General features: G+C 34.6%; 1 pseudogene; it reads right to left on the bottom strand.

The window, feature by feature from the left end:
* Window positions 1-3,329: 3,329 nt before the first annotated feature.
* Window positions 3,330-7,227, bottom strand: LOC149288031 (N-acetylglucosamine transporter UNC93A-like; annotated as a pseudogene).
* Between the last annotated feature and the right edge of the window lie 268 nt (window positions 7,228-7,495).

Below are 7,495 nucleotides of genomic sequence, written 5' to 3'. Positions count from 1 at the left end.
GGTTGTCTACACGTATCGCGCAGACGTTCACCAGCTGCGGCGATGTGCGTAGACAACCTCCGCTGCCGGCACTTCAGACGGTGAGTCTCTGTCGCTGAAGTGCCGCCAGCGAGGTTGTTTGTGTGCATCGCACAAGATGCCCACCGGCCGGCCCCATTAGACACCAGGGAGTCTGTGGGTGCATTGGTAAGTCAGGGGAGGGGTGGCACTTCTAGGAAGCAGAGTGGGATATCAGCGGGGCAGAGTGGCACTTCTACGGGGCATAAAGCATATCTGGAGGTGCAGGTGGCCATTTCTAGTGGGCATAAGGCATATCTGGGAGGGCAGGTGGCCATTTCTAGAGGGCATAAAGCATATCTAAGGGGCAGAGTGGCATATATGGGGGGCAGAGTGACATATCTGGGGCACAGAGTGGTATATCAAGGGGCAGAGGGGCATATCTGTAAGTAAGGTGCATTATGAATTAAAGGGGGAGACCTTAAAATGGCTATTGGTTTTCTGTCTGTATATAACATATGCTGACAAACTGATAGATACCAAAAATGATAAAATACATGTATTCCTGTTGATTTATTAGACAAAATACTGTTTTACCATTCCACTAATGTGTTTTTTCTTTTAAAAAAAATTTTCTTTAACCCCTTAAGGACAATGGGCAGTTCCTAAACCCATTGAAAACAATGCTTTTTGAGCCTATACATGTACGGGCTTTGCCATTAAGGAGTTAAATAGAACCAAACTTTAAGGGAGTGGCCTATTTTCGGATTCGGCCTATATTCGAGCCAATACGGTATTTTCTCCCGCACCCGATGCAAAGACTGACCTAAATATTAAAACATTTTAGAAAAATCAGCCTTTCTAAAATCTAATCCTTAGAACAGAGCAACTCAACCTCTGTCCATATATGAAACAACACTGTTTGATAATCACTGGTGAAAACAGTCCCTTAGAAGGACGATCAAAATCGAGTATCCACTTATGATTATTTTTGCTGTTGGCACCTCTATGGCACCCTATAAAATGTCTACACTCTTGGCTGGCCCATTTTATGTTAAAATGGGATATTCCTTGCATATTGTAATGCTATTATTTGAGGAATGTAATGATTTCTGATGCTTTCATATTAGATGAATGCGATTTATTTGCTGTAATAGCTGGAATGTCAAACATTTCAAGAGCCTACCACTGGAACCAGGAGACAGCAATGTTTAGTAGTGTGACATTAGAAATGAGCAGTGGCTAACAGTACTTTGGTGTGTTAGATTGGACACAACTGGTTGCTGTGATTACAGTACTCTTGAGCTGCTCAGGAAGTGTGGCTATGCATGGCTTTCTTGCAGCTAAGATGCTCTGAGGAGCTCAATCCTGTCAGCTCATGAATTTGTTTGGCGCCTCAGATTCTGGCATCCTAACTTGGTCTATTTTACTATTCTAATCCTGCTCCACGATTTGGTTTCTGAATTGAGTCTGGAATTCCCACTCCATGTTGTGCAGCTGTTACTCTATGGGTTTTCACAGATGGCATTGTAGTGGCTATCACTTCCCCTCAACCTTCTCCATACCCACTAGATATGATTCCAGGGCAATTAGGTCTGGAATGTATGTATTTGACTAGGAATCTAAACATCCCTAGTTTATACTACGTACATTTGATACAAGAATACATTTTAAGTGGCATCCATATTTATGGATAATTGTCTCAATATAAATAACTGCACTTTCCATATTTGTGGTATACTGTTATATGTCATGTTTAAAATATCCCTAAAAACCTTCCAATAAAGTCATACAGGACATTCAGAAGATGGTTAATAACTATAAAAATTAGAGACAATATTGGGTGTCTTGGATAACTATGTACTGCTCCATGGACTAGGAGCCACTAATTTAGAATTGTATTATTTGGCAGCCAACCTAGCTGATGCAACAAAAAAAACCCTCCACAAGGTTGTTTCACCTGCCTAGATTACACAACACTATTCTCATCGATTACACAAGTGTTGTGGTTAAACAATCTCAAATTATCCCTACTACCCCAGTTGAGATTTGAAATCTGAGATTCAAAAGCCAAATGTATTCCTGACCTAACACACCCTCAGTCTGTCTTCCCCTGTGTCCTCTTTGGAACTGACCTTTGGCAATTTCTCTAATCCAAAGAATTATCTTCTATAGCCAAGCTCTTTGGTAGAGGGACACATTTGAAAAAGGTGGCATATTTTGAAAATCAATTTTTATACATATAATCAAATGTAAATGTTCACAGGTTCATCAAATAATTTCTCACTTTATATTTTTGTATAATTTAAAATTTTATTAAAGTGCCTTCCAATTGTTCAAGTACATGTCTTTTTGCAATTGTATATGTACAGTATGATGTATTATACAATAGACAGTTTTAGATAATCACGGTATAATAATTAAATAAAGTTATTATGGATTATAGGGACAATTGAAAATACAGGAAAACATAATTAAATAAATTAAGATATACAGCAGAGAAAGGGCAGTGGTGCACTACTACTTAAGAGTCGCTAACAGCCTGAGTGTACCAGGGAGTATGATGGGATAACAAGACCATTTACGTCCTGCTCTGTTGGCACATAAGTATACCTAAGAAATTCCTAGAATCTGGAATAAATTCACCACCCCCATGAATAACACAGGATTATAGAAGAAATTACTCTATGATCACTATAATCTAAACATCAACATAATGTAAACATATGGCTGGTTAATATATAACAAATAATATCTGTTGAATGAAATACGTTTATCCTTGTAATAAATTACACATCCAATAAACAGAAGGATAATGGCAAAACATCCTACGTTTTAGTAAAGCAGTATTAACAAATTATAGGGCTTACTTATAAGTAATATAAAGTAGCTTCATTCCTCTTTAATCTCTTGCACAAAAAATTGCAGACATCTTTCTTGTAACCCAACACTGATCATGAAGCATAAAAAAACTTACTGTTTATTATTTCCTTGAAATATAAAAAATATGCATTGCACTGTAAAATTAAAGAATACAGGTATTGTCTTTAAATAACATAAAAATTTTGATAATCTAATAAATGTAATGTTACCTTCTGAGTTTAAATAAACAGTTTAACTATTTCATATTTTTCACAGTACTGAAACATTTGAGATACTCATTACACCAGTTCCATACAGTATAAGGAACTTTTGAAATAGATTGACAGAACAAATATTGCCAATTTTTCCTTACATAATAAAATGCAGTCAATATAGTGTTTAATATATACTGCTACTATATATTAAATACAATATGTAGATTCAGAATATTTTAGAATTCATTTTGTTGTTTAGGCTTCTGGAGTTTCAGTTTCCTTTGGTGCCTCTTTGACAGGTGCAGATGTTTTCACATATTCAATGTATTCTACAACAGTATACATAATAATGCCTAGGACAATCACACACAGGAGTATGTAGAGTTTCATGTATACACATAAGAAGCTGCTATATCCAAAGGCAATCACAAAGCCAACTGATTCCCAGAGACTGAAATTGGCAAACCGGCTTCTTTGTTTTTCTCAAACAAAACTCCATATAGTGCTGTAATAAAAAAAAAGAAATTAGTAAAATATATAGAGAGAAATTATGGCACAAAAAGCGTAACCATGCTATTGTCCTTATTTCTTAATACATACAGCGAAGAGCAGTCAAAGTCAGGAGACTGGCTTCTGATGAAGTGGTGATATGGTTAACATATGGTTAGCATAATGGGTGATTTGAATACTTACAGCTGATCTGGGTTTGCCAAACAGCATCAGCAACTCCCCAAACACCAGAGAAGACAAAGAACAGAACAATTTGATCTGCATGTGGTCTCCACAACAAAAGCCCAATGATGCAGCCTATATGTATAACAGCACCTGTATATAACAAAAATGACACATTACATGAAAGCGTAATAACATTACAATTTGCAGTATTAAAGCCAGTATAGTTCTTAATTTGATATGCAACCTAGTGATATTGTGATCTTAACAATATATCCAATTGGAGACATGAAAACAGCAATGTCTAGTACAAGTAATTCATACCTAGCATAAAGAGAGAAAATCGGCCAGTAATACTCCGCAAGTTTTCCAAACACAGCCGCACAGATGGCATTAGGTACTCCAAAACTAATGATTGTAAATCCCACCATTCGAATTCCAATTGCACATGTCACATAGTCCTAAAAAGGGAGGAATAGGTAGTTCCTAAAAAGGGAGGAATAGGTAGTATACAAAAAAAGATGTTTTTGTTTTCACATATTGATGTTTTCACATATATTATCATGTATTAGTTTAAAATGTATGTTTTAAATGAATAATATTGATGTTCCTATGCTTTAGTTAAAATCAGAGAATGCAATAAAATTACAAAGTCCAATAAATACAATTGGTAGATTAATGCTACTTGTGCAGAAATATTCTAAAGTATATTTATTTTCTGTGATGAGTATTCATCCAGTTTTTTTATTAAAATGCTGTATAATTGTAAAAAGCATCATAATAGAAATCATTTAATGAAAGCCTACTAATTTACAAATGAAAGATCTGGGTGTAAAACTTACACGAGTGTAGTCTCCTGTAATGAATCCCTGTTCCAGTCCACTAAATATAGTGAGAGAAGTAAGTAGGCACTGGCGCTTATCTGTGAGCTGCTTGAAGGTTGCAAAAAACATTGAACAGACGGATTGACTTTCCCCTTCTCCAATCTCGTTGTTTTTTGGACTGATTTCATCAAGAAATATTGAAATTAGAATTATGGCGATAATTCCACATCCTTTAAAAAAAAAAGAGCCATTCATTATTTTTTCAGAATACTAGTTAGACCATCTTAGCATTGTGTTATAATGTAACCAGATTTATTGAGGTCATATGTATTAAGGGAAAATCTATGGTGAACTACAACATGTGGTAATGTCACCACAAAACAAAATAATAATTGAAAAGCCCAACTGTTTGCTTCACACTTAGGACTTTTCAACATAGTTCCACTTTATATATACCGGCATATGAGACAATATTCTCTATTCCCTTTTCTGTCAGAATAAAGTAATCCTGGACTCAGTGACAGCATGCTTTGTACCAAAGCTCAGCAAGTTGTTTGCACACAGATACAAGTGTGCTCCACAAAGAATTCCGTTGTCTGCCATTCGGACTACGAAAGTTGGTAGAGGGAGTTCCCCTTTAATAAAAGATCTGTCCCATAATAAATAACTGCATGTATGCAAGACACATAAGTCACTAAATGCAAAATGATAAGATTTACAATTGTTAATTACTCTTTCGGTTTTGGGCATTTCTAGAGGAGATAGATTAGTTGCCCAGTTATGGGATCTGTTAGCAATAGACAGGTGCATTTGAAATTAATGCATTAGTATAGATGTACTTTGAGATATAGACTCATAAAAGTTTGTAGCACACAGAATTCAAAATACCTGTATAAGCCCCAAGAAGAGAGTACAGCACAGTATTCGATGGGCTTGGGCCTGTAATATTTCCAGATATGAGTGAATCCATTGGACAATGTCCTGCTCCACAAAAAGAATTATTCAAAGCACCCAAGGATTCTCCTATGAAAAAAGATATGAACAATGTAAGTAGACCACATAGTGTAATTAATACATAGTCACGTTAATGTACTCAAACTGACCTTCAATAATCATTAATTCCTTTAAAAATATATATATATAAATCATTAAATGTGTGTACATCTCATTATTGTCAGCATGCATTCCTGCAATGTTTAATAAGTTGTGCTACAGCAGAGGTTATCAATAGACAGTGCCCCCATTGTTTTTAAATTATAATTCTCATGATCCATATCTATCTTTATCCTGATAAAAGAGTTTCATGAAAATTGTACTTTAATGATATTCGACAAAAAGGGAGAAATCCCTTCCTCCTGCATTGCACATAATTTGTGTTTTAATCTGTGAATCAGCAATTGACCTCTTTTAAGTAGGAATAGATTTTGGTTTACTAAAATGCTGCAGTGTTTTCATAGGAAATAAAAATTTACCTGCATCAGGTGTAAGGTTGAATATTAGGGATGAAATGAGGTTACCCCATATTCGACTGGTTTGAACAATAAAAAAGAATATTCCAAAATACTGATTAACAACATCTTTGGTAGCTTTTCCTGCCATCTCAGCATACTTTCTTCCAATGGCTGTGATGTATGACCTCTTTGCTGGCCATAAAGGTCCCATTCCAACAAGTATTGAAGCTGGGATCATTGTTGGCCTGTAGATCAAAGCAAGTTTAATGATCTAATGTTTCTTTAGGACTGTTCCTGTATCAATAACTTCATTTTAGTTTACATTTCTTTTGTCCCAGTTACATCTTGACAACCCATTATTTATTAGCCCATTAACCATAATAATGTTATTTTAAGGTTATTGAATCTATGTAAAGCAAAATAGTGACCGCTATTGCCATAACAAGAATATTTTGAGGACAAACAAAACATTGTACAATATTTTCCAGTTCTATAATTGTTCATAGTTCTAAAGAATAATAGTTAGTTTACCAGCTAGGATAGAAGTTTGCCAATGTAAAGGAGACATAGCATGCCATTGATCCTACTATGGTCCATTTGCAGCCAAATTTCTTCAAAAGGATTGCTGGTAAAAACATTGCTGATAAGGTAAGTGATCCATATAAGACACTAAGAGATGCAACTCCAAGACCCTCATCATGGTTCAGACTGCTCTGTGTGGGCAAGAATAAGGAAAAATCTGTGATGAATAATAAAGCGAATGCAATGCACCATTTGTGAGCCACCCTATCACAAGAGATTTGTAATAAAAAGCAAATCACTGGTCAGTTGCAAAATCCACTTATTAACTAAGGATGCTGTGATTGTTCTTACCTTTTTTTTTCTTACAAGTTTTATAGAGATATAATAACAGTGATACATTCTAATGACATTACTTTCTCACTACATTGCGAAGCAATTTTGCAAGTCTGCACATATATTAAGCAACAAACTCTTTGCACTATTTAAATTCATGCTTAGTACATTGTTAGTTAGAGTTTTAATAATGATTTTTAAACTCTTTCTCCAAAATGTGTTTTCTCTTTTCATTGTGAATTTATCTAGATCATATTTCCTTAGTGGTTCATTTACCTGTAATGTCATAAGTCCAGCATAGGCTATATACAAAAACAACATTCCAAAGGAAAGAACAAGGATATTTTTCATGGGTCTTAATGCCATTTTGGGTGCAGATTTCAATTATGTTTAGATCCAGCTGATATTAAAATGAAATGTTCCTGAAATTAAGTAGAATTTTATTAAATAATGGCATTTTCCAAAAACAATTTTAAATCACAAGAAAAAATATCATAGTATTTGCATTTATAAATGTATAAATAAGTAGTGGTATGTTATCTATTATATATATATATATATATATATATATATATATAACACAATATATATATATATATATATATAACACAATATATAT

The sequence above is a fragment of the Sceloporus occidentalis genome, unplaced genomic scaffold (assembly GCF_023333645.1).
Source record: "Sceloporus occidentalis isolate IW3139 unplaced genomic scaffold, rSceOcc1.0.p SCAF_54, whole genome shotgun sequence".
Classification (NCBI taxonomy): domain Eukaryota; kingdom Metazoa; phylum Chordata; class Lepidosauria; order Squamata; family Phrynosomatidae; genus Sceloporus; species Sceloporus occidentalis.
Note: the sequence above shows the minus strand (reverse complement) of the source record. Positions and strands in the feature narration are given on the sequence as shown.